The sequence below is a fragment of the Ambystoma mexicanum genome, chromosome 11, assembly GCF_040938575.1.
Source record: "Ambystoma mexicanum isolate Mex_15411 chromosome 11, UKY_AmexF1_1, whole genome shotgun sequence".
Lineage (NCBI taxonomy): Eukaryota > Metazoa > Chordata > Amphibia > Caudata > Ambystomatidae > Ambystoma > Ambystoma mexicanum.
In genome coordinates, this window is record NC_090934.1 from 1,356,978,826 (window position 1) to 1,357,005,765 (window position 26,940).

A 26,940-nucleotide genomic window follows, 5' to 3' on the forward strand; every position below is an offset into this window, starting at 1 on the left:
TTCCCCCCCCCCCCTTGGCTGTCTCTCTTCCCCCCCCCCCCCTTGGCTGTCTCTCTTCCCCCCCCCCCTTGGCTGTCTCTCTTCCCCCCCCCCCCCCTTGGCTGTCTCTCTTCCCCCCCCCCCCCTTGGCTGTCTCTCTTCCCCCCCCCCCCTTGGCTGTCTCTCTTCCCCCCCCCCCCTTGGCTGTCTCTCTTCCCCCCCCCCCCCTTGGCTGTCTCTCTTCCCCCCCCCCCCCTGGCTGTCTCTCTTCCCCCCCCCCTGGCTGTCTCTCTTCCCCCCCCCCTGGCTGTCTCTCTTCCCCCCCCCCTGGCTGTCTCTCTTCCCCCCCCCCCCTGGCTGTCTCTCTTCCCCCCCCCCCCTGGCTGTCTCTCTTCCCCCCCCCCCCTGGCTGTCTCTCTCCCCCCCCCCCTGGCTGTCTCTCTCCCCCCCCCCCTGGCTGTCTCTCCCCCCCCCCCCTGGCTGTCTCTCTTCCCCCCCCCCCCTTGGCTGTCTCTCTTCCCCCCCCCCCTTGGCTGTCTCTCTTCCCCCCCCCCCCTTGGCTGTCTCTCTTCCCCCCCCCCCCTTGGCTGTCTCTCTTCCCCCCCCCCCCTTGGCTGTCTCTCTTCCCCCCCCCCCCTTGGCTGTCTCTCTTCCCCCCCCCCCCTTGGCTGTCTCTCTTCCCCCCCCCCCCTTGGCTGTCTCTCTTCCCCCCCCCCCTTGGCTGTCTCTCTTCCCCCCCCCCCCTTGGCTGTCTCTCTTCCCCCCCCCCCCTTGGCTGTCTCTCTTCCCCCCCCCCCCTTGGCTGTCTCTCTTCCCCCCCCCCCCTTGGCTGTCTCTCTTCCCCCCCCCCCCCTTGGCTGTCTCTCTTCCCCCCCCCCCCTTGGCTGTCTCTCTTCCCCCCCCCCCTTGGCTGTCTCTCTTCCCCCCCCCCCCTTGGCTGTCTCTCTTCCCCCCCCCCCTTGGCTGTCTCTCTTCCCCCCCCCCTTGGCTGTCTCTCTTCCCCCCCCCCTGGCTGTCTCTCTTCCCCCCCCCCCTGGCTGTCTCTCTTCCCCCCCCCCCCTGGCTGTCTCTCTTCCCCCCCCCCTGGCTGTCTCTCTTCCCCCCCCCCCCTGGCTGTCTCTCTTCCCCCCCCCCTTGGCTGTCTCTCCCCCCCCCCTTGGCTGTCTCTCTTCCCCCCCTTGGCTGTCTCTCTTCCCCCCCTTGGCTGTCTCTCTTCCCCCCCTGGCTGTCTCTCTTCCCCCCCCCCCCTGGCTGTCTCTCTTCCCCCCCCCCCCTTGGCTGTCTCTCTTTCCCCCCCCTTGGCTGTCTCTCTTTCCCCCCCCCTTGGCTGTCTCTCTTTCCCCCCCCCCTGGCTGTCTCTCTTCCCCCCCCCCCTGGCTGTCTCTCTCCCCCCCCCCCCCCCCCCTGGCTGTCTCTCTCCCCCCCCCCCCTGGCTGTCTCTCTTCCCCCCCCCTTGGCTGTCTCTCTTCCCCCCCCCCCCTTGGCTGTCTCTCTTCCCCCCCCACCCCCCCTTGGCTGTCTCTCTTCCCCCCCCCCCTGGCTGTCTCTCTTCCCCCCCACCCCCCCTTGGCTGTCTCTCTTCCCCCCCCCCCTTGGCTGTCTCTCTTCCCCCCCCCCCCCTTGGCTGTCTCTTGGCTGTCTCTCTTCCCCCCCCCCCCCCCTTGGCTGTCTCTCTTCCCCCCCCCCCCCCCCTTGGCTGTCTCTCTTCCCCCCCCCTTGGCTGTCTCTCTTCCCCCCCCCCCCTTGGCTGTCTCTCTTCCCCCCCCCCCCCTTGGCTGTCTCTCTTCCCCCCCCCCCTTGGCTGTCTCTCTTCCCCCCCCACCCCCCCTTGGCTGTCTCTCTTCCCCCCCCCCTGGCTGTCTCTCTTCCCCCCCACCCCCCCTTGGCTGTCTCTCTTCCCCCCCCCCCCTTGGCTGTCTCTCTTCCCCCCCCCCCCCTTGGCTGTCTCTTGGCTGTCTCTCTTCCCCCCCCCCCCCCCTTGGCTGTCTCTCTTCCCCCCCCCCCCCCTTGGCTGTCTCTCTTCCCCCCCCCTTGGCTGTCTCTCTTCCCCCCCCCCCTTGGCTGTCTCTCTTCCCCCCCCCCCCCTTGGCTGTCTCTCTTCCCCCCCCCCCTTGGCTGTCTCTCTTCCCCCCCCCCCTTGGCTGTCTCTCTTCCCCCCCCCCCTTGGCTGTCTCTCTTCCCCCCCCCCCTTGGCTGTCTCTCTTCCCCCCCCCCCCTTGGCTGTCTCTCTTCCCCCCCCCCCTTGGCTGTCTCTCTTCCCCCCCCCCCCTTGGCTGTCTCTCTTCCCCCCCCCCCCTTGGCTGTCTCTCTTCCCCCCCCCCCCCTTGGCTGTCTCTCTTCCCCCCCCCCCCTTGGCTGTCTCTCTTCCCCCCCCCCCTTGGCTGTCTCTCTTCCCCCCCCCCCTTGGCTGTCTCTCTTCCCCCCCCCCCCCTTGGCTGTCTCTCTTCCCCCCCCCCCTTGGCTGTCTCTCTTCCCCCCCCCCCCCTTGGCTCTCTCTCTTCCCCCCCCCCCCCTTGGCTCTCTCTTCCCCCCCTTGGCTCTCTCTTCCCCCCCCCCTTGGCTGTCTCTCTTCCCCCCCCCTTGGCTGTCCCCCCCCCCCCCCTTGGCTGTCTCCCCCCCCCCTTGGCTGTCTCCCCCCCCCCCTTGGCTGTCTCCCCCCCCCCCCCTTGGCTGTCTCCCCCCCCCCCCCTTGGCTGTCTCCCCCCCCCCCCCTTGGCTGTCTCCCCCCCCCCCCCTTGGCTGTCTCCCCCCCCCCCCTTGGCTGTCTCCCCCCCCCCCCCTTGGCTGTCTCCCCCCCCCCCTTGGCTGTCTCCCCCCCCCCCTTGGCTGTCTCCCCCCCCCCCCCTTGGCTGTCTCCCCCCCCCCCCTTGGCTGTCTCCCCCCCCCCCCCTTGGCTGTCTCCCCCCCCCCCCTTGGCTGTCTCCCCCCCCCCTTGGCTGTCTCTCTTCCCCCCCCCCTTGGCTGTCTCTCTTCCCCCCCCCCCTTGGCTGTCTCTCTTCCCCCCCCCCCTTGGCTGTCTCTCTTCCCCCCCCCCCTTGGCTGTCTCTCTTCCCCCCCCCCCTTGGCTGTCTCTCTTCCCCCCCCCCCCCCCCCTTGGCTGTCTCTCTTCCCCCCCCCCCCCCTTGGCTGTCTCTCTTCCCCCCCCCCCCCCCCCTTGGCTGTCTCTCTTCCCCCCCCCCCCCCTTGGCTGTCTCTCTTCCCCCCCCCCCCCTTGGCTGTCTCTCTTCCCCCCCCCCCCCCTTGGCTGTCTCTCTTCCCCCCCCCCCCCCTTGGCTGTCTCTCTTCCCCCCCCCCCCCTGGCTGTCTCTCTTCTCCCCCCCCCCCTTGGCTGTCTCTCTTCCCCCCCCCCCCTTGGCTGTCTCTCTTCCCCCCCCCCCCCTTGGCTGTCTCTCTTCCCCCCCCCCCCCTTGGCTGTCTCTCTTCCCCCCCCCCCCCTTGGCTGTCTCTCTTCCCCCCCCCTTGGCTGTCTCTCTTCCCCCCCCCTTGGCTGTCTCTCTTCCCCCCCCTTGGCTGTCTCTCTTCCCCCCCCTTGGCTGTCTCTCTCCCCCCCTCCCCCCTTGGCTGTCTCTTGGCTGTCTCTCTCCCCCCCCCTTGGCTGTCTCTCTTCCCCCCCCTTGGCTGTCTCTCTTCCCCCCCCCCCTTGGCTGTCTCTCTTCCCCCCCCCCCCTTGGCTGTCTCTCTTCCCCCCCCCCCCTTGGCTGTCTCTCTTCCCCCCCCCCCCCCTTGGCTGTCTCTCTTTCCCCCCCCCCCTTGGCTGTCTCTCTTTCCCCCCCCCCCCCCTTGGCTGTCTCTCTTTCCCCCCCCCCCCTTGGCTGTCTCTCTTTCCCCCCCCCCCCTTGGCTGTCTCTCTTTCCCCCCCCCCCCCCTTGGCTGTCTCTCTTTCCCCCCCCCCCCCCTTGGCTGTCTCTCTTCCCCCCCCCCCCCCTTGGCTGTCTCTCTTTCCCCCCCCCCCCTTGGCTGTCTCTCTTTCCCCCCCCCCCCCCCTTGGCTGTCTCTCTTCCCCCCCCCCCCCCTTGGCTGTCTCTCTTCCCCCCCCCCCCCCTTGGCTGTCTCTCTTCCCCCCCCCCCCTTGGCTGTCTCTCTTCCCCCCCCCCCCCCTTGGCTGTCTCTCTTCCCCCCCCCCCCTTGGCTGTCTCTCTTCCCCCCCCCCCCCCCCCTTGGCTGTCTCTCTTCCCCCCCCCCCCCTTGGCTGTCTCTCTTCCCCCCCCCCCCCCTGGCTGTCTCTCTTCCCCCCCCCCCCCTTGGCTGTCTCTCTTCCCCCCCCCCCCTTGGCTGTCTCTCTTCCCCCCCCCCTTGGCTGTCTCTCTTCCCCCCCCCCCCCCTTGGCTGTCTCTCTTCCCCCCCCCCCTTGGCTGTCTCTCTTCCCCCCCCCCCCCCCCCCCCCCCCTTGGCTGTCTCTCTTTCCCCCCCCCCCCTTGGCTGTCTCTCTTTCCCCCCCCCCCCTGGCTGTCTCTCTTTCCCCCCCCCCCCCCCCTTGGCTGTCTCTCTTTCCCCCCTCCCCCTTGGCTGTCTCTCTTTCCCCCCCCCCTTGGCTGTCTCTCTTTCCCCCCCCCCCTGGCTGTCTCTCTTTCCCCCCCCCCCCTTGGCTGTCTCTCTTCCCCCCCCTTGGCTGTCTCTCTTCCCCCCCCCCCCGGCTGTCTCTCTTCCCCCCCCCCCCGGCTGTCTCTCTTCCCCCCTCTTGGCTGTCTCTCTTCCCCCCCCCCCGGCTGTCTCTTGGCTGTCTCTCTTCCCCCCCCCTTGGCTGTCTCTCTTCCCCCCCCTTGGCTGTCTCTTGGCTGTCTCTCCCCCCCCCCTTGGCTGTCTCTTGGCTGTCTCTCCCCCCCCCCCTTGGCTGTCTCTTGGCTGTCTCCCCCCCCCCCCCCCCTTGGCTGTCTCCCCCCCCCCCCCCCCCCCTTGGCTGTCTCTCCCCCCCCCCCCCCCTTGGCTGTCTCTCCCCCCCCCCCCCCTTGGCTGTCTCTCCCCCCCCCCCCCTTGGCTGTCTCTCCCCCCCCCCCCCCCTTGGCTGTCTCTCCCCCCCCCCTGTCTCTCCCCCCCCCCCCTGTCTCTCCCCCCCCCCCTTGGCTGTCTCTCCCCCCCCCTTGGCTGTCTCTCCCCCCCCCCCCTTGGCTGTCTCTCCCCCCCCCCCCTTGGCTGTCTCTCCCCCCCCCCCCTTGGCTGTCTCTCCCCCCCCCCCTTGGCTGTCTCTCCCCCCCCCCCCCCCTTGGCTGTCCCCCCCCCCCCCCTTGGCTGTCCCCCCCCCCCCCTTGGCTGTCCCCCCCCCCCCTTGGCTGTCCCCCCCCCCCCCTTGGCTGTCCCCCCCCCCCCCCCCTTGGCTGTCCCCCCCCCCCCCCCTTGGCTGTCCCACCCCCCCCCCCCCCTTGGCTGTCTCTCCCCCCCCCCTTGGCTGTCTCTCCCCCCCCCCTTGGCTGTCTCTCCCCCCCCCCTTGGCTGTCTCTCCCCCCCCCCCTTGGCTGTCTCTCTCCCCCCCCCCCTTGGCTGTCTCTCTCCCCCCCCCCCCTTGGCTGTCTCTCTCCCCCCCCCCCTTGGCTGTCTCTCTCCCCCCCCCCTTGGCTGTCTCTCTCCCCCCCCCCTTGGCTGTCTCTCTCCCCCCCCCCTTGGCTGTCTCTCCCCCCCCCTTGGCTGTCTCTCCCCCCCCCCTTGGCTGTCTCTCCCCCCCCCCTTGGCTGTCTCTCCCCCCCCCCTTGGCTGTCTCTCCCCCCCCCCTTGGCTGTCTCTCCCCCCCCCCTTGGCTGTCTCCCCCCCCCCCCCTTGGCTGTCTCCCCCCCCCCCCCTTGGCTGTCTCCCCCCCCCCCCCTTGGCTGTCTCCCCCCCCCCCCCCCTTGGCTGTCTCCCCCCCCCCCCCCCCTTGGCTGTCTCCCCCCCCCCCCCTTGGCTGTCTCCCCCCCCCCCCTTGGCTGTCTCCCCCCCCCCCCTTGGCTGTCTCCCCCCCCCCCCTTGGCTGTCTCCCCCCCCCCCCCTTGGCTGTCTCCCCCCCCCCCTTGGCTGTCTCCCCCCCCCCCTTGGCTGTCTCCCCCCCCCCCCCCTTGGCTGTCTCTCTCCCCCCCCCTTGGCTGTCTCTCTCCCCCCCTCTTGGCTGTCTCTTGGCTGTCTCCCCCCCTCTTGGCTGTCTCTCTTCCCCCCCCCCCCCCTTGGCTGTCTCTCTTCCCCCCCCCCCCCCCTTGGCTGTCTCTCTTCCCCCCCCCCCCCCTTGGCTGTCTCTCTTCCCCCCCCCCCCCCTTGGCTGTCTCTCTTCCCCCCCCCCCCCCTTGGCTGTCTCTCTTCCCCCCCCCCCTTGGCTGTCTCTCTTCCCCCCCCCCCTTGGCTGTCTCTCTTCCCCCCCCCCCTTGGCTGTCTCTCTTCCCCCCCCCCCTTGGCTGTCTCTCTTCCCCCCCCCCCTTGGCTGTCTCTCTTCCCCCCCCCCTTGGCTGTCTCTCTTCCCCCCCCCCTTGGCTGTCTCTCTTCCCCCCCCTTGGCTGTCTCTTGGCTGTCTCTCTTCCCCCCCCCCCCCTTGGCTGTCTCTCTTCCCCCCCCCCCCTTGGCTGTCTCTCTCCCCCCCCCCCCCCCCCTTGGCTGTCTCTCTTCCCCCCCCCCCCCTTGGCTGTCTCTCTTCTCCCCCCCCCCCTTGGCTGTCTCTCTCCCCCCCCCCCTTGGCTGTCTCTCTCCCCCCCCCCTTGGCTGTCTCTCTCCCCCCCCCCTTGGCTGTCTCTCTCCCCCCCCCTTGGCTGTCTCTCTCCCCCCCCCCTTGGCTGTCTCTCTCCCCCCCCCCTTGGCTGTCTCTCTCCCCCCCCCCTTGGCTGTCTCTCTTCCCCTCCCTTGGCTGTCTCTCTTCCCCCCCCCCCTCGGCTGTGTCTCTTCCCCCCCCCCCCTCGGCTGTGTCTCTTTCCCCCCCCCCCCCCCCCTCGGCTGTGTCTCTTTCCCCCCCCCCCCCCCCTCGGCTGTGTCTCTTTCCCCCCCCCCCTCGGCTGTGTCTCTTTCCCCCCCCCCCCCTCGGCTGTGTCTCTTTCCCCCCCCCCCCCTCGGCTGTGTCTCTTTCCCCCCCCCCCCTCGGCTGTGTCTCTTTCCCCCCCCCCCCTCGGCTGTGTCTCTTTCCCCCCCCCCCCCTCGGCTGTGTCTCTTTTCCCCCCCTCTCCCCCTCGGCTGTGTCTCTTTTCCCCCCTCTCCCCCTCGGCTGTGTCTCTTTTCCCCCCTCTCCCCCTCGGCTGTGTCTCTTTTCCCCCCTCTCCCCCTCGGCTGTGTCTCTTTTCCCCCCTCTCCCCCTCGGCTGTGTCTCTTTTCCCCCCTCTCCCCCTCGGCTGTGTCTCTTCCCCCCCCCCCCCCCTCGGCTGTGTCTCTTCCCCCCCCCCCCCCCTCGGCTGTGTCTCTTCCCCCCCCCCCCCCCCCTCGGCTGTGTCTCTTTCCCCCCCCCCCCCCCCTCGGCTGTGTCTCTTTCCCCCCCCCCCCCCCCCCCTCGGCTGTGTCTCTTTCCCCCCCCCCCCCCTTGGCTGTGTCTCTTTCCCCCCCCCCCCCCTCGGCTGTGTCTCTTTCCCCCCCCCCCCCCCCCTCGGCTGTGTCTCTTTCCCCCCCCCCCCCCCTCGGCTGTGTCTCTTTCCCCCCCTCTCCCCCTCGGCTGTGTCTCTTTTCCCCCCTCTCCCCCTCGGCTGTGTCTCTTTTCCCCCCTCTCCCCCTCGGCTGTGTCTCTTTCCCCCCTCCCCCCCCCTCGGCTGTGTCTCTTTCCCCCCTCCCCCCCCCTCGGCTGTGTCTCTTTCCCCCCTCCCCCCCCCTCGGCTGTGTCTCTCTCCCCCCCCCCCCCCCTCGGCTGTGTCTCTCTTTCCCCCCTGCTTTCTCTGCGTCTGACTCCATCTTGGGTTACATTTGGTTCTTCTCTTTCTTTTCCTGTCGCTAACATTGTCAAAAAGTGTCCCATTTTATATTTGTTGTGCCTGCCCCTTTTTGTCTTTCCCAGTCACTAGACATTTTACTTTCCCCTGTATATTCTGTTGGCCCATATAATTGCTCTGCACCTCTCTTTGGGCTCCCTGCTTCTCATCTTGCCTCCCTGCGCTCGGTCTTCAGTTCTGCTATCCGTATTCTATGCTCGCTGATTTTCTACTGTTATTACTTCTCTTCTCTCTATGTCCCTTCTTCCTTTACTAATTTGCTTTGTGTGTAAGCTCTACAAGTGTCGACCTAGTCTCCTCTTCATCTGTCTTCTTTGGTCACCCATTGCATCCTTTTTGTTCCCCGCCCCATCTCCTTTTTGACCGTGGCGTTTGTGCACCATCTATATTTCACTCCTCCTCTCTCCATAACATTGTACCTCCTTTCATCCTATTTATTTGATCCTCTCATCTTACATATTTCTGCTTTCGTGTCAAGTCCCGTCTTTTTTTACTGTTAAACCTTTTTTCATATTTTGATCATTAGTTTTCCATTTGCACTTTTACTCCACCTTCCTCTGCAGTGCAGTGCCATGGCAAAAGCGCTATAAAAATCGAAATAATGTGGCGTTCATCCCCCCTTCCAGGGACTGGAACTGAGTATCATGGGCAGGCGGCCCAAGTTATCGGCCCTGATTAAGCAAGGGTGGATAATGAGGGCTCCGGGCCGTTTTCCCCGTTCCAGCCCCTGGAACGGAGGATGAAGGTCGTTAGCACCCGGGGAAGGAAAATTATTTTCGAAGATGGCCACCATGGAAAGGTGGTGGTCCGCGGGAGGCAAAGAGAAGGAGCTGATGCTGCGGCGGCGGCACCCTCTGCTGCCGAAATAAGCTAAATGGGGGGGGGGGGGAGGGGGTGGTACAGAGGGTGGGCGAAGAGGGCGGCGGGGAGAGACGGCTGTCGGGTGGCTTGGAATGCGGGCTTGTACCGGTGGTTCCTAGCCACCTGATTGGCTAGCTCCCCTTCCTAGGATGCCAATAATTATTCCTTTTTATTTCCTTAACCCTCATGCCTACATTTACATGGAATATTGGAAGACTGCAAGACAATATCACGAATCTAGTTTGAATGCATTTGTTCATTCTGGTTATTTGACCAATGGATTGCACCAATTTTACAATACTCATCCACCAACGTTAGTTGCATACCGTTGCTGGTAAAAATCTAAGTCGCAAGGTGTAGAGGTGGCTATTATTAGTCAATGTATCAATTTGTGTTATTGTTTCAGAATATTTGCCTTTTTTGTTTTGAAGAACATCCTTCCTCAACAGTGTACAGTGCTCTTAACTCCTGATCCGGAACTGATTGTTCTGGACTAAAAGATAAAAGCTCAGACGTCTTTAGCACAAGTTTAACAATAACTCAGATGATGACAATTCTCCGAAGGGATCAGGCATAGTTCAGACTTGACTCAAGATTTGATGTCAGAAGTCGCTGTATGTGGTACTCTCGTTTCCTACTTTGAGGCTTCGGACATCCCGCACTCAGTTCCCAATTCTTGAAAGCATGACCAGCGCCATAACAAGGCAACTCTAAGCTCCATCCAAGGGCACCATTCTCAAGGACACAAGAGGGTGCCATTTTGGCCCTGAAAACACTAACTTGGGTCACATTGTGATGGAAGAGGGTGCCAAAATGGGAATTATCTTATGGTGCCATATATCCTTGTACTCAACCTGTGCAATCAAGCTGCTTTGTTTTTATATGAGCACTATTGCAACTGACGATGTGATCACCTGTAATTATGATAAAACCCCTGTAGTTTCCATCAGTTTGCATTTGGTAGTCTATATTGCATCCACCACAATCTGCAACGCCACGTGTTGTGTGGCACATGCATGCACATTGGCCTTGATGCACTTTCTCTGCATTCTTTACATGTTTACTGCTTTAACGTACACTGAACTAAGCCGCTGTTATTCTTGGACTTAATTGGCTTAACTCTGACTAGCAATCTTTGAGCTTCTATCTTTGCGACTCTTTCCCTTAGTGGACTTCATTCAAGCTCCACATGTGTTTTGACAATGGTCCTCTCAAGATAATGGATTCACTGTTTATTTTTTTATTACCATCTTGTTTGTGTGAGACTCTTGTAATGGACATGACCATAATTGAAAGAAGAATTAAGTTATCAAGAGTAGAATCTTAACAGTCACTGAACTTCGGCAAGGCACTATGACCGAGAGCATCAGCTATAGACAACCAACATTTCTGGGAGAGACATTTCCCTACTCATACCGTATGAGACACATCCTGGGGCAGCATCCCCTACCCTCTCAACATCTAATCCTGCCTTGATAAGGACTCCTCGCGGTCGAAACACATGTCGGCTGACTACTATTAGACTATGTGTCTACACTATAGAAAACACCGCACTTTGCATGGAAATCTTGTTATGGATGAGATAAAGTAATAACCACCCAAAGAATTGCAAGGTAACCAGTACTGTTCACATAGAATCATAACCACACTTCACGTGTAAGCCTCTGGCAATGCGACAAAATGCCCAACGAGGAATGGAGGCTGTTTTAAGTCAGTCTGGAAAATGTGAAACTATTATAGCAATACAAAAAAACGAAATGTGCAACCTGGCGTCCTCCGGTTGTGACCGCTATTACATCAGGCTGTGTGCAACCATTCTTGTGTTGGTTTCTCTATTAGCGGGAGAGGGTGATTGATGTCACTGAGGCATTTTTCCTCTAATCCTCAGTGTTGTACAGTGTGTTCTTCTCCCTTCCTGTGACATGGCCTGGCTTGCACCAGGGCACTGGATATGTTATGCTGCGTTTCCCCACTGAAGTCACCAATGAACATGTGAAAAGGGAGACTGTCTAGATTTTTCCCCTCTGGCACCATGTATCCGTGGGGTCCATGTCTGGATGACCCTAGGAAACTTAGGCTGACTAAACTTAACTCCCTTAAACAATCAAAAAATAGTCCTAGGTGCCCCTCTGTGTGAACAAACACGGCTAAATGACCTGTTCTTTGGGAAGGTATCCACTCGAGAGACCGCTGCCACACTTTAGCTCACTGTACCTTTCACAGAAGGGACATTTCCATTTGCAGATCAGTCTTTGTCCTGCCCACATGGGCAGTCCAGCACTGAAATGCTAGGCAATTCTCTTCTGAACAAGAGTACCAACAGCAACCCCATATATGTGTTTCAGCCTTGTTCGGCCTCATCCGTGAGGTGGAGTTCTGCCTCTCTGAGCACAGTGAGCAAGGGGGTGCATGTCTGGATGACCCCATGAAACTTAGGGTGACTAAACCGAAGTCCCTTAATCAAAAAATAGTCATAGGCGCCCCTTTGCGAGTATGACCACTGCTAAATTACCTATTCTTTGGGAAGGTACCCACTCGAGAGTCCGCAGCCACACTTTAGCTCACTGCACCTTTCACAGAAGGGAAATATCCATTTGCATATCAGTCTTTGTCGCGCCCACATAGGCAGTCCACAAAACAGGTTATCATGCCATGTTCTTTTTAGAGAGGGGCACCTGCTGCCTTTTTTGTATTTTTGCAAGGAACTTGGGGTTGGTCATCATAAGTTACTTGGTGGAACCCAGACGTGGACCCCCTGCTCACTGTGCTCAAAGAAGCACAGCTCCACCTCACTGATGAGGCCCAACAAAGCTGAAACAGGTGTCTGGGGCTGCTGTTGGTACTCTTGTTCAAAGGAGGTTTGCCTGGCATTTCGGTGCGGGACTGCCCTTGTGGGCGGGTCAAAGACTGATATTCAAATGAATATTCCTCCTTTGTGAAAAGTACAGTGTGCCAAAGGGATGGCTGCAGACTATCAAAGTGGGAGGGGAAAAAACACTGAATCGGTTATCATGCCATGTTCTTTCTAGCGAGGGTTGCCGGCTACCTTTTTTTTTGTAGTTTCATATCTGGCCCCCACCTTTTCCCCCTAAGTTTTCATTTCTCTTTGGGCATGTGACCAGGCCATCTGCTCGTGCCAATGTTTATTCTACCTTCTTACTCTTTTGCTTAGTGTGAAAATGTGACCTTAAGGGTAATTTCTGCTAGCTGGCTTATCTGTAGCACTGCAGTTCAGATCTCTCTTGCGACATTTCTTTATATTTTTAACTGAAGCTCCAATCCTGTTTCCTTGATGAACCCAGCCCAAAGGTCTGGGGGGTGGGCGGGTCTCAGTTCAGGTACATGCACAATTCTGAGAAATAGCATTTACATTTAAGAAACATATTTACACATTACATTTTGTATTGCATCCAGGCTTTATGGCAAGACATAAACTCTTTTCTTTACAGAATGCTTGAACTTAAACTTAAATAAGTCCACTCTTGGTATTATTTACACAGATAGACCATAGTTACATAAGGAACCAGTGTTCATATTAACACCAAACAAAATAGCCCTTTCGCCTTACATCCTGTGATTTTATATGATGAAAATTAAGTCTCTTTATTCCTGATGAACGTGATCAGTCACTTACATTTATTTCTTAAATGTAAGGCATCAATCCTCCTTTTTATCTTCCAAATGCACAGTGTTTCAAAGGTGTCATTTCTTTCCATGTGCACTGCTGCAGTTTTACATAATTTCTATCCATTTCACTAGTCCTTATGTCAGAATCACGGTTTTATACTGGCTTTTATATTTCAATGGAACTCCATCTTAGCCAGCATTACTCTCACAATAGGGGCCTAGCATGGCCTCTCCGTCACTCTGGGGCTGTCTTTTTACCCCATAGGATCACACATTTTGTTAAGGTGGTGAAATGAGTATTTGGACCCAGGCTGTCATTTGAGCACTTGACAACATATCTTCCCAGTGATACGTCACAAATATTTTTTATTGTTGGGTTTTCCCAAAACGAAATAATTAGTTCTATCAATGCCTTGAAAAGTACATAAAATCACAAAAGCAACCAACCTGACGTTACATTCATTGCTATAGAATTAGGTCAAGCAAAAAGACACGTATAGCTTTATTTTCGCCACCCTAAATGCACGAATGCAGTAGCATCCTTCAAAGGAATGTGGCCCTAAAAACAACATCATACGGTAATCTGCTTGAGCCATTATTTTACAGAGCATGCTGTGTTATAACGCTTCCTCCCCCCAAATGTATTGTTACCCACCAATTGCACCTTCTAAGGGACAACAGTCCTTACCTAGGTGCCCCTGTGTCTGGGTCATCAACCTCTAATCGGTTTATTGAAATTAGGTTGACTCAAAGCTGAACCTGAAGGTGCTGGGGTGGCAGTGGGAAAGGCGCTGTGGTTCCCTGCACTTTTAACTGTCACATGAAAAGTGTGAACTGGGAAGACTTTGGATGGCTGATCCTGCTTCAGGCATTATTCCAGTGCTGAGCTGGCTGTGTGCAAGTCATGGGACATGGCCCATGAAATTGGGACAGTCCTGCTAAATGTGGGATGGTTGGCACACCCTACAGACACACCCCAAACTATTCCCTGTCCTTGGATTTCATTTGGGCTCTGCAATTTATTTATTTCTGGGGAGGAGGGGCAAAACGCCCGCAATGTCCTAAGGCTCTTTGCATTGCTTTGTTATGTAGAGAAGGAACCAAGTACCCCCACCTCAACCACTTTGCCCATATTGCCTATATGTTGGGAACCAGAGTGTGAGACACGTGCAGTACCAGTGAAAATACTGATACCAAGGAGAATCCTGGAAGCAAGGTTCCCATTAAGGAAGCCATACCTGCATTCGAGACAGTATGATGGCCATTTGAATAAAATTCCAGAAGAAGCTGGACCAATAAATGGAAGAGAAGAATGGTGAGTTCAGAGAATGCTGATATTTTATAAGGCATCAAGAAAGTATCAAAGATAAGTGACATCTTGGACTCAAGAAGAAGAAACTTATGTTACAGAAACGATGAAAATATCAAGTCATTTTACACATGTACATATGCAAAGAAACGCAAGCAGACAAAGTTTTCTTGAGGCTAGCTTTATAGTGAATAGATTGCGGCATGCGCCAATGAATACATATATAGGAATGAGTAAAGAATGGATGTTTCCACTACTACTTATAGCAGTGCTGGACAAGAAAGGAAGACCTTTCCAGTGTGTTGCAGTTATAAAAGAAATTGGATTAACAGGAGTGAAACTCAAAGACGAGGATGGATGAGCCATGGACGTATCAGAATGGGATGAACAGACATTGGATACAAATCGTGTGAAAGAACGAAACTCCTGTTCAGAAGGCATGGACAAAAACAAGGAAGACGTTGGAGGTCTGTTAGAAAATAGTATTTTAAATGCACCAGAGATCAATTGTGTGGTCTTCAGTCACGTGGAAGAATGAAGTGGAACAAACATAACGACCACACCTACGCATGAAGGCAGAGCGTGCATTCACTCCCCTGAATTCTCCAGAGCAAAGAACACTCCCAAGGACAAGTTCAAAGCCTTAATTGACAGCAGACCACTGAGATGATGGATGAATATGCTAATTGGTGGGAAGCTATGGTTATGACCAGCACCTGGAAGTCCAGCCTGCGTGATGCTAAACATAGGTGGGAGAAGTACTGATGGATATAAGCGTGCCACACAATTGTAGGGGGCTGCGTGATTAAGGGTCCTATAGTTTGTGTAACCAATAGGACGTTGTGTATTTAGTGACATTCATAGTGACATGTTTTAGGGGAGGGCTTAGTTGCCCCACCTGATAAGGAGCCTATCACTTTATTACACTAGTATGGAAGGTATACTTGGATGTTCCCCCAGTCCTATCACTTTCTTCAATAGGTTTTTGTAGTTTGCCACGTAGGATGACGTTAGTAAATACGTAGGTTGACATCATCAATGACGAGTTATTACTATAAAGATGTTGTGTTTTCTGAAACAAATTGAGAAACCATGACCTGAGACATCTGTTGATGACCGTTGTACTCCCTGTTTTAGATAAATGATATTAAAACAGTTAACCTTTTTGCCAACTACCTGAGTCGTTTTGATTATTGATGTTTGAGTAACTTCTGCATCCCCATTCATCTCAGGGGTATTGCTACCTCGTCTTAAAGAGCTGGGTGCAACCCCAGTTCAGTAACTTGCGCTAATTCAAGGGGGATTTTAATGCCACTCTACTAAAAACACCTGCCATTATTATGCCATTGCCCTCCGAGGAGCTGCCCCCCCTCCTGGTGCCACTGGCATGCTCATAATAATGTCACTGGTTGCACACAGTCGCTTGGTATCTTTGAGGGCCAGACTCCACCCTATTTTTTTTTCTATGCTTGGTGTAACATGTAAGATTTGATTTTAAAATGTGCTTCGCTCTTTCACCTGGTTCAACTTTCAGTGTGCCACTGCAGCAGCCGGGGACGTCATTTAGAGGTCTCCCTTGCTACCCCTGTGGCCTCCCCGGCTGCCCCTAAAAAAAAAATTACAAAAAATTTCAAAAATGATTTTTTTAAAATGCAAGCTCCATGTGGCTCTTTACTTCTGGAGTGGAAGGCTTTATTGTTCAGGCTACTTAAAAAAAAAATAATAATAATTATTAAAAATAAAAGAACAGGGGCTCCAGAAGTCTAACACTTTCAGCAGTGACTCTAAATAAGAAAGAACAGGAATACCCAAAAATGTGGAATTCTAAACAATAATTGCTAGACTCATTAAAGGTTAATTTCAGGCACACTTCAGGGGGTGAGTCACTGATTTAGTCTGTTCTTAAACGCCTCACCTCAGTCTTTCATCCTTCTGAGGTCGATAAGTGAGTACCAACACCAGGTTGGGTGATAGAGTATGTATATTTTTCTATATAAAGAACTTAAGTGCTAAATAATAACACATAATTATCATTTTGCCATGGACATATGCTTGCTTTGGTGATATGGGTCTATACACACTGATCTTAACGATACATATGGCGATCCATTCTTGTATGAAATGTACATCACATTATAGTGATATCGTAACCATATTTTTCGTAGTGTACTTAGGAACTATGCTATGTAAGGCCATTTCCTGTTTTGTCAAAGAGTGAAAGGTTGTGTTTATCGCTACCAGAGATATCACTTCAGGGTGGACTACAATTACCTCCCTTCCTGTGATGTCATGAGAGGTCAAGGGTTGTGTGATGTCACTTCCGCTTTCGGTGAAATGACGTCCCTGGCAGCTGCACAACCACCCTGGGCATTGCACGTGCGTGGTCTCCCAGGCCAGCTTGTCATTTATGAGTTGGGCCGTTACATACAGACCTATGTGTGCCTTCACGTGTCACTCCCACCTGTCGTGTTATTTACAAACGCGTATTCGTGTATGTTCTAAGGTTCTTGTAAAGTGCTGGACAGCCTTTGGTGCCTGGTTCATACTGAGCAGCACTGCATGCTGGGGCTCCCTGGGCACGCAGGCTCTTCAGGCCACCGCTCAGCTCGCCGGCCGGGGCTAATCCTCTCTTCATCCTATTACGCAAACGTCAGCTGGGATTGCGCAGTCACGTTTGATTGCCTTAGAGTGTGCTCTCGGGTTTCATCGTTTGTGCAGTGTGCCTTATGGGGCCTTGGTAAAGCCCAACACACGCCATTCATTCGCATGGCGCTCGTGGTGGGCGTTCCTTTCCACATTGTGTTTTTAAATCTAACATAGTCCTGGCTTGCTGTGGGTAGTTGTCAGTGGCGCAGATAATGGACAAAGAAGGGCAATGAAAGATGAGGAAGGGACAGGGAGGAAGAAAGGAAATTAAGTAAAGGGAAGGGGAGGGAAGCAATTAAGGGAGTGCAAAGGGAGGGACGTAACGCCTAACCTGCATCCCCATACTATCGCACAGCTACCCCCATCCTGATCCCGAACGTTTATCATAGCTCCACCATCCTGATCTGCAGCACATCCTCTGTTACCATCGCAGGGATCCGCACGCACGCCTCTCTATCAATGCAATTCTGCAGCGGGGGTGCCCCTGCAGCTCTACCGAAGCACCCGAGTCCTGTTCTCCAGCACCCCGACTCTCAGAGCCTTGGACCTCGCAGTCTGCCTCAGGAATACTCCTCCATCCTGTCCTGGAGCCTTTGTTCCCACACACTAAAGCAGAGAACCCTACCGTGAAGTACCCTGACTGGCTCATGCATCTGAAAGCCGTGTCTGCCACCCAGCGGCTTCTGCCACCTTGCTTCTGCATAGGGGTTAGACACATTGCTAAAACAAGGTCCCCATACTGGGCTTATGCACAGAATACACAATGAACTTTGTCTACAAGCTATGCTCTTTCTCGTGTCACACAAATGACAGCAAGACGTGCAGGTGCTATGAGATTTTTCTTTTACGGGGGTCTATGGCCGTCCCCCTCTCATACATAAACCACCTGCTCCCTAACCCAGGCAGCCCTAAACCCCGGGCAAGTAGATACTGGTTTCTCAAACTCTAGCTCATAGTAGGAAGGGAATCCTAAAGGCCAGTACCTTATCTACCTAACCTCCCTCCCGCTCTCTGGGGTTTCCTAAACGGTCACTATAACCTGGGCATTTGTCCAATAGATATGCCGTTGTATCCAACATTACTCATTTTGTCAGCCCCTTTCGTTTCCCCTCCAGTAAGGTGCTGCATGAGACATTTCCTTTGATTTGGCATAACAAGGCCGCAGATTTATTTTTACATATACATAACCACTGCAAACAGGTATTAAAAATTAGTTCCAAAAGGTGTGGCGACTGCTCCTCGTCCTGCTTCCCCCTTTACCTCCATATTGTTTGCAGGCACAACTCCCCCAAGGCCTTCGAGTCTGAGAAATCGCCTGCCCCTGCAGGTCTTTGCGGACTGGGGGAGCGCCGTTTGTTGGGGGGAAGTTGAGCCCCAATTGCTACCGCCAGACACCCCCGCCGTTTAGGAGGCTCCCAGGAGGCGCTGTCTAGAATGGGCGAAGCCCCTTCCGGTTTAGCAATGGCTCATTCGGAGTCTTTGTCTTATCATAGGTTGCCACAACCCGCCTGTCCATCCTGCGACAACGACGTCCAGGCTCTGTCATAACTGTAGGGTGGGAGGGTGGGAAAACAAAGTCCTCCACTTTTGGCGGGCGCCCGGCTGCTGGGAGAGCTGCAAGTGCCCCTGTGCCGGGCGCCCGCCGCTTTTATGTCCCAAGCCCCGCCTCCTTCCTTTGTTGCCCTTCGCGGGCTTTCCCGGGCTCTTGGCGCCCTCTCCTCTGGCTCCTTTGCCGCCCTCTCCCCTGCCCCTGGGGGGAGGGGCAAGAGAGCGTCCAGGAGGAAGGCCCCTGCCCCGGTTATCGGGGTGCCTCCTCCACTTGCTGCGCTCTCCGTTCGTCACCTTCATAACCTGGGCATTTGTCCAATAGATATGCCGTTGTATCCAACATTACTCATTTTGTCAGCCCCTTTCGTTTCCCCTCCAGTAAGGTGCTGCATGAGACATTTCCTTTGATTTGGCATAACAAGGCCGCAGATTTATTTTTACATATACATAACCACTGCAAACAGGTATTAAACATTAGTTCCAAAAGGTGTGGCGACTGCACCTCGTCCTGCTTCCCCCTTTACCTCCATATTGTTTGCAGGCACAACTCCCCCAAGGCCTTCGAGTCTGAGAAATCGCCTGCCCCTGCAGGTCTTTGCGGACTGGGGGAGCGCCGTTTGTTGGGGGGAAGTTGAGCCCCAATTGCTACCGCCAGACACCCCCGCCGTTTAGGAGGCTCCCAGGAGGCGCTGTCTAGAATGGGCGAAGCCCCTTCCGGTTTAGCAATGGCTCATTCGGAGTCTTTGTCTTATCATAGGTTGCCACAACCCGCCACGCCAAAGGTGGGTTACCGCCCACCGTGGCTCCCCCTTTTCCTATTTTGTAGTTCTAGCAGTTCTGAGTACACCTTGCTGCCCAGTGCAACTCCGTCTATCCTCCTTTGACCAGGGATTTCACCTTTGCCCGTTGTGCCTGATCTAGGGATACTTCAGTCCCCTCCTTCTTTCCGTCGTACCTTGACCTGCTCTTGCACAACCGGCTCCCGGTTTGACCACCGCTTTGAGGCCAACTGCCTCCCCTTTCCTCAAACCATCCCTTGGTAGCCCCAACTCTCTCAACCCTCCGTGCCTGCTATCCCCCTGCCCCTGCAGGTGATTCTGGGCTGAGAGAGAGCCATTTGTTCGAAGAAGCGGAGCCCTCGTTGCCACCATCCGACGCCCCTGCCGTTTTAGGCTCCCAAGAGGCTCTGGCCCGACTCCGTTTCTTGCATAGTCCAACCACCTCCTTTGTAGACACCGCTCTCTCAACCCTCCATGCCTGATACCCGCCTGCCCCTGCAGGTGTTTTGGACTGAGAGAGCGCAATTTGCTCGAGGAAGCGGAGCCCTCGCTGCCCCCACCAGACGCCCCTGCCGTTTTAGGCTCCCAAGAGGCGCCGGTCCGACTCCGCTCCTTGCCCAACCGTCTTCTTCGTGGACACAACTCTCTGCACCCTCCGTGCCTGATACCACCTTGCCCCTGCAGATGTTTTTGGGCTGAGAGGGTGCCATTTGTTCGAGGAAGAGGAGCCCTCGTTGCCACCACCAGACGCCCATGTTCTTTCAGGCTCCCCAGGGGGGCTGGTCCGACTCCGTTCCTTGCCTTGTCCAACCATCTCCTTCGTAGACACGACTCTCTCAACCCTCCGTGCCTGATACCACCTTGCCCTGCAGATGTTTTTGGGCTGAGAGAACACCATTTGTTCGAGGAAGCGGAGTCCCCGTTGCCACACCAGACACCCCTGCCTGTATTTGAACAGAAAACAATTTGTTATCCACCCAATGCAGACATGAGGCATACTGTGGACCTTGTAGGCTGTGTCCCAAAAGCATTGCCTCGTGGATAGGTACCTTCCCTCATACATAAATGCCTTTGTCAGCTGAGTGAATAATTGACCACCCTGTCATCTCCGGGAAATCTTGGTTGGTGCAATCGCTACCTGTCCGTATGGATCATCTCCCCCAAGGAATGCCTCCCGGAAAAACCTTTCGAATGGCTCCTGCAAACCAACCAGCCTATTATCCCTCGACCTTCCTCATAACTACTAAGTACTCCCATATCTAAACAACTTCGGGCCATGCTACAGCCTTCTGCCGAATTGCATTCTGGTATTTGTAGTCTCGTTATCCAGAAGTGGGGCTTATTTGTATCCATACAACCTATACTATTAGCCATAATTTTATTATCCACCCGCCATGTTTCCGCTAATCTTTCCGTAATTGTGCCTCTTAAAAGAATGTTAAGTCCCGTGGCACGCTATCCTGTCCTAAAGATGTAGAAACCCACTTTAAGAAACCTTTACTCGGTCCAGATGCACCCTAACATTTTTCTTGGATGTTGCATAAAAGTCCAGACACGCGAGTTCCGCACGTTGCTGTGCTATGGCAAATGTACTTAACTATTCACCTCCCGCGGGAGGGACCAGTGACTCACTACGCGCAGCAGTGCCCCCCCCCCCCACGCAACAGTACCCGGGGCTGTCCCCCCAATTGCCTGGCCATATGCCCCCCTGCCGTAAAGCCAAGGCGATCAACCCAGGAGATATACCCGCACCCATCTCTCAAACCCAACAGTTATGGTCTGTGTATACGCCTAAGGGATACGCCAGGCACAATCCCCTGGCCATGCACCCTTCTTGCACCTGTTACCATCGATGGCTAGTAAATACCACAATATTCCATGGCCATGTGCGTACACCTGTTACCCTCAATGTACAGTAATACCACGGGAAACCATATCCCATGGCCATGCACTTACACCATGTTTGCACCTACTAACATCAATGGTCAGAAAAACCCTATTCGTAGAAAGTATTCCCTATTATTCGTGTGGACATTACTGGAAACCAACTCTGATTACTTTTGTTTTTTGGAAAAACCAATCCCATGCCTGTGTAATGAAAGAAAATGTCTTCACTGTAAAGCCGCCATTTTTCCATTTCCAAAACAATAGAGAGCACCTTGACCAGTGCGTCGCAGCTGCATGAAATCCGCCTTACTTAGAAATGCACATGGCAAATGCCTAAACGCATTCTGGGACTTAGTCTTGCAGGTATACAGGGCACTAAACCCCGGCCAGGGGCATGACTGCGTCTGGCATAAATTAATTTACCGAATAAAAGCCAATCTGATACCAATCCTGTGCCCAACCACCATTCCCATAATGCACCAAAATGGGCTCAAAACATTAGACGCAAACTCCAAAACACGGCCACTGACCCCATTTCATTTCAGCCCGCAAGTATCGCAGCAGTTCTTTAAAGCTGTGCCCGTACCTGGACCTCACTTGTAAAGGCACAACATTGCCACACCAACCTTAGGGGTTATCCGTTCCTTATGCAATCACGGCCTCCAACCATACCAGCGAACACTGCGCCTATACCATACTGTGCATTGCCCATTGACCCTAAGCGAACCTGCGTAAGTGAAAAGCTCGCCATGTTTCGTCCCAAATGCACATCACACCTGCTTATACCGCTGTAAGTAGCGAACTGACCAGTTATATTACAACCACAATATCTTTGTTGATCCCCTGAGCTACAGCAACATGGGGGGGGGGGAGGCCACCCCTACACGTAAAATCGCGCCTTAAAAACACTAGCGTACCGATGCGTTACAACTGCCCTATCATAAAATTCCCCCGCACTTTGTTATTACGTCCCTGCTATACTTCTTAGCCCACATTTGTGCCCATGTCGCACCATCATGCAACCCAGTCCTACCATCTTGCCTCGTGGTGCTCCGACACCCGACACCAGAGTCCAGCCATACTGCTTAATAACCACATTTTGTCCCCGCTGCCTCGTGATGCACCCCCTAACGTTGGAAAGAGGCATGCCATAATCCTTGTAGCGCAACTGGGTGCTACCTGCCTCGTGGCGCTCCCACACCTAATGTAAGGCGTCATTCAATACTGTTTATAGTGCCCTTTTGTAGTCCCTGCCCAGAGGCCTCCCCCATCCCTTGGGACGAATCGTATCTGCTTGTCCCGCCGTTGCAAACATCAGATCTTTCCTTTTCGTACCGACAGTTTAAATAGCTCCCAAGGAGGCGTTTGACAGTAACATGTGTCGTAAATTGTGCAATTTAACGACTACCGTACAGTAACTGGTCAAAACTGCTAGGCGCACAGTGAAGTAACACACCATAGTAGCTTCTACGCATTGTCACTTTCGTGACGCCCCTCCCGTGCCTGCAATACTAAACCAGTTGACCACAACTACTACTGCCCGCACAATCGCAATGGAAGAATTCATGCCCGCCTTTCTCGAACATCTTAATAATTGTGTATGAACTATGTTAGGTTACTCATACCGTGTTTAATACCCAGAGGCTTCTATGCGCGGAACGAACCTGGAGTGCTTTGTACCGTCATGCTCCCAAGGTGAGCACGTTACCCCTTGAGCTATCCTCCTCCTTATAAAGTAAGAATGCCGCCTTAAAAACCAAATTGCCCCGAACCACCGCCGGTTTAGGAGAACAGTTTCTTATCCATTAGGCCACCGGGACCACTCGCGTGTGACAACCCACCCAGTGCTGTGCTAACAGAAACCACCCGCCTGATCTGCGTGTTGCAGACAACCTCAGCTCCCAACTTCAACTTTCCCCAAAATGTGTCACCTGGGTGGGCATTAGATCGGTACCCACGTCCGACCCCTAAGGTGCCATATGTAATTTACTCTGCAAGTTCTGCTGCAGCGCCTATTACCGTGCGAAATCGGACCACTACTCCCACAATTATTCCCTAGTTGTATACCCCTACTTAGTTCCAAACGATTGCCCTAACGCAGCTTCGCCCGACTGAGCTGAGCTGTTGGACTGGACACCCTGCATCAAAAGCACCTAAAACCTTAAACCCCTGCAGCAATTCCCATAAGATCGACCGCCGACCAGCTCCCTTATTGTCGTTTAATACGAGCGTGTACCCCGAGGAGACAGACACCCCGGAGTGACGTAGGCCCAGCGCGGAGATGTCATGACCCAAAACCAAGCCCGAGTAACATTTAGGTTTGCTGTGTTGCAGCACAAAAGTCAATCGGGCTCGCCGCCACACGACCCCACTAGGACCCACATAATGAAGAGGCCATCCAAACCGCTGACGCTGCACCTGGAAACATAACAACGGGTAGCTCGAGTAATGAGGGCAGCCTGCTTCTGCTCTATGTGCCCGCGAAGAAAACAGATACTTTACGACGCGTTTCTTCTCGAGTGGACGCGTTTCTTCTCGAGTGGATGTTCCCATTGCCAAACGTTTCTAAAATTCCAGCCCTTTTCCTCTGAACACAGGAACACTTTTTTGATTTATCTCAGTAGCACAGGGGTTGTGAACTGAGGAGACCGATCGTCACGGAATTAACCCCATATGCGCCCGCCGCCGCCGCTTCAAAAGCGCTAAAACTTAAACCCCTGCAGCAACCCACCTAACCTCGATCGCCGACCCGCTCCCTTATTCTCCTATTAATACAGAGAGCGCACCCAGCTACTTCTGAAGCGACAACAGCGCATATATGGCGCTATATCCCCCCCGATCCTTACCCGACGCATACTCCTTGCTGGAACACCATCCACTCCTTCACTGGAAATCTCCTTACTGGAACACCATCCACTCCTTCACTGGAAATCGCCCCAACATCGCCACTCTTCGTCTTTCTGGGTCGAAAAAAGCACTCCTGCAGCCACAGCATCGCGGGATCACAGACTCACAAACAGCAACAAATCCAAAACGAAGTCCTCCACTTTTGGCGGGTGCCCGGCTGCTGGGAGAGCTGCAAGTGCCCCTGCGCCGGGCGCCCGCCGCTTTTATGTCCCAAGCCCCGCCTCCTTCCTTTGTTGCCCTTCGCGGGCTTTCCCGGGCTCTTGGCGCCCTCTCCTCTGGCTCCTTTGCCGCCCTCTCCCCTGCCCCTTGGGGGGAGGGGCAAGAGAGCGTCCAGGAGGAAGGCCCCTGCCCCGGTTATCGGGGTGCCTCCTCCACTTGCTGCGCTCTCCGTTCGTCACCTTCAGACTATGCTGTGGATAGTGGGGGGGTATGGGATTGTGAGACACACGCACAGACACCCCCCCCCCATTCGGTCTCCTTGGGCCATGCCCTTGCTCTCTGTCTCAATTCCTGGTGTTCTCCTTACACTGCTGTCCTCCTCCAAACTCCACCCCCCCCCTTTACTCATTCTGCTTCCTCCGATGTCTTTCACGCCTAAGACTCACCTGTTACTACTTTCTGCCTCTGTCTCAATCCTACTTCACCCCTCCCCTCCCCTCCACACTACAACTAGCACTCCACCCCAATTCCTATGCAGGCACCTTCCTTTCAATCACACAAGCACTTTCTCCACTCGTTAGTTTTCACACTGTCGATGCTCACTAACTTGCACCTCGCCTGCTTTATTGTTCTTTTTATAACGCGCTTAATACGTAGAGGTTTCTAAGCACGGATCCGGGATTCAAACCCATGTGGCTCTGTGTCGTCTTGCTTCCAAGAGGAGCACGTTGCCACTGTGCTATACTACCTGTGCCATAAATTCACCTCCACACTTTCCTTCTCTGTCCTGCCTCCTGCTAGTCTCTTGGTCTGCCACCTCCTCCTCTGACCTCTCCAGAACACTTGCCCTCTTTGTTTTCTTCCTTCTCCTGCCATTGAATCACGTTCCCTTGCCAATCTGCCACTGCTTTCCCTAAGTCTTGCAATCAGCAGAACTATTCACTGGCGGGCAGGGGAGTTGCTAGGTCTGGAAAAGACCCGGGGCTAAGCTGATGTCGGAACTGTTGGGACTGGGGGCTAGCTAGTCTTTTGGCTGTAGCTCCTGAGATTCTATCCGGGGCTACAACCAAAAGATCAGGGGCTATAGCCCCCTTATCCCCCCCTAGCAACGCCCCTGCTGGCGGGGTAAGCCCTGCTCTTTTTCTCAGCATGGGCTTGCAGTGGACTAGTGATGGTAGCCTGAGGTGTTCAGTGTCCACGTTCGTGTTAGGGTGCCTTGATCGAGGCTCCCCCAGAGGTGAGGTCAGTTTGTGGGTGGGTCTGTGACTCTTGATTTAGTCCCTGGCGGTCTATGGAGTCTATCGGTGTGCTGCTTGTCTCACAGCCGCGTAGGTGGGGGACTCTGGAGAGTTGCTCTGTTGGTTCCCAAACTCCAGCATTGTAGCGCGGAAAGCATGTGGCGCTAGAGGGCTGTTATCGCGCTACTGACGCTTGTCCTCCGGTGTACTAGCGTGTGCCACTGGAGGGCAGCGCTCTCTGCCAGTTCTAATTGCTGCCCAGCTCATTCACATTGAACCTTGGAACACCAGAGAGAAACGGACGAGGATCTGGCTTGCGAGGCACGGTGTGAGACACATGGATACTGCTCAAACAGCTTGCTAATGTGGGGAGGTGGGGTGTGGGTGGCAAGAACTGGGACCTTTTCTGTTGGCATCCCCCCCCCCCCTCTGCAGTTGAATTGGACTTTGCTGAATTGCCACTAGTCCTCCCATGCTATACAAAGAGAAGTCGTCGACCCCCCCTCCCCCTCTTGACAAGGTCAGGATGGGTCATAGGGTGTTATATCATGGCAAATCACACCCGGAATTTAAAATGCCCATGTCGAGTACTGTCCTCAACCTGAAAACATCCAGGGGAGAACATTTTTGCGATATCCAGTACTTTAAATGGGGAAAAAAGTGCAGTTACTCGCCAATCGAGGCTTAAGTGGGCTCTGGCTCAGACTGGGAGGTTCTTAAAATCGCTCTCCCGGTGGAGCCCGGCTGAATCTCATTGACCCATTTTAGTTAATCTCACACTGCGTGCACTTCTCCAACTCTATTATCCTGCTTCTCTGTTTGTCTCACTTTCTATGTGTGTCTTGCTCTTTGTGTTTTCAATAAGTCTAACTCCTACACTGACACTTCAGTTATGTTCCCACGCCCTCTCTAACTCTCTGTGGAATCAGGTCTTTGAAGCCTCCTCTGCTGGAACATCTCTGTCTTTCCAACCAAAATGTCTTCGTAATGGTTTACTGTCATTACTTTTTAATACGATTCTGGCAGCCTAATGCAACCATCTCTCAAAGGCACTCATCAATCACAGGCTGATTTTTGGCCTGTTTTGACGACCAGCATTGTTATGTATACAAGATGACTTGCTTTGAGAACTCCCAATTTTAGCAGCCAATGCACAGTGAGACTAAATTCTGACCCAAGGATCACACACTTTGGTTAAGCAGTGCAGCTGGGATTCTGTCTTACAAACATCCTGTTTGTTGTTAGGGAATGCATTTGAATATCCATATAAATGGACACTTTCTTTTTTGCATGTCAGACTTGCAGATCGCTATAACCTAACCTTTAAAATTGTGTTTTTGTTAGTGCTTGCTTTCATTGTGTCATAATAAGGAATTTGTTGGGTAATTGCAGATGTGTGTGGGTTTTCAGTCCAAAACCTTCCATTACTACTCCCATTATTTAAATAATTACATTGAAAAAGGCACTGCTATTAACAACCATGTTTAAAAAAGTAGTTGCTCAGGCTTTCTAAATCAATCTGTGCTCCATACTTCTCAGGAGGATAGCGTAGCTCCAAAGTGCTCGCCTTGGAAGCAAGACTACACGGAGGAACACAGGTTCGATCCCCGGGTCCGCGCTTATAAACCTCTGGGTATTAAGCGCGTTATAAATAACCTATCATAGCAGTGTCAGCCCCCATTGGCGCCCCTGACTACTTGTCGTGTGAGGATGACATAGTTTAGAAACCAGAACCTGAGCAGTCAGTGAATAATAGTCCAACAACATTTTACATTTTGGAAACACAGATCACAGTTTATTGGAGCATAATACACATTGGGGAGCAGTCCCAGCCCTAAAGCACCATGGTTCATGACCATCTATACCACAAAAAACGCCTAGCCCCCAAAAAGGTGGGGCAACTTCTGACTGTTCCGGTGTCCCCTTGCCGCCTCCATGCATGTCGCAAGGCACCGGATATACGCACCAGATTGATGCACAGAGTGCTTCTCCCTCGGGCCAGTGCACATGAAGGTGAGGAGTCTTCAGTATACATAGGGATCCCATGCCTGTTGTCTGACTTTGGCTCGGGTACGGCCATCGGATAACTGCCCACGGTTCAAGCCGTGGCGAACTCCTTCCCGGCTAGGGCTGCCCCTAACTCC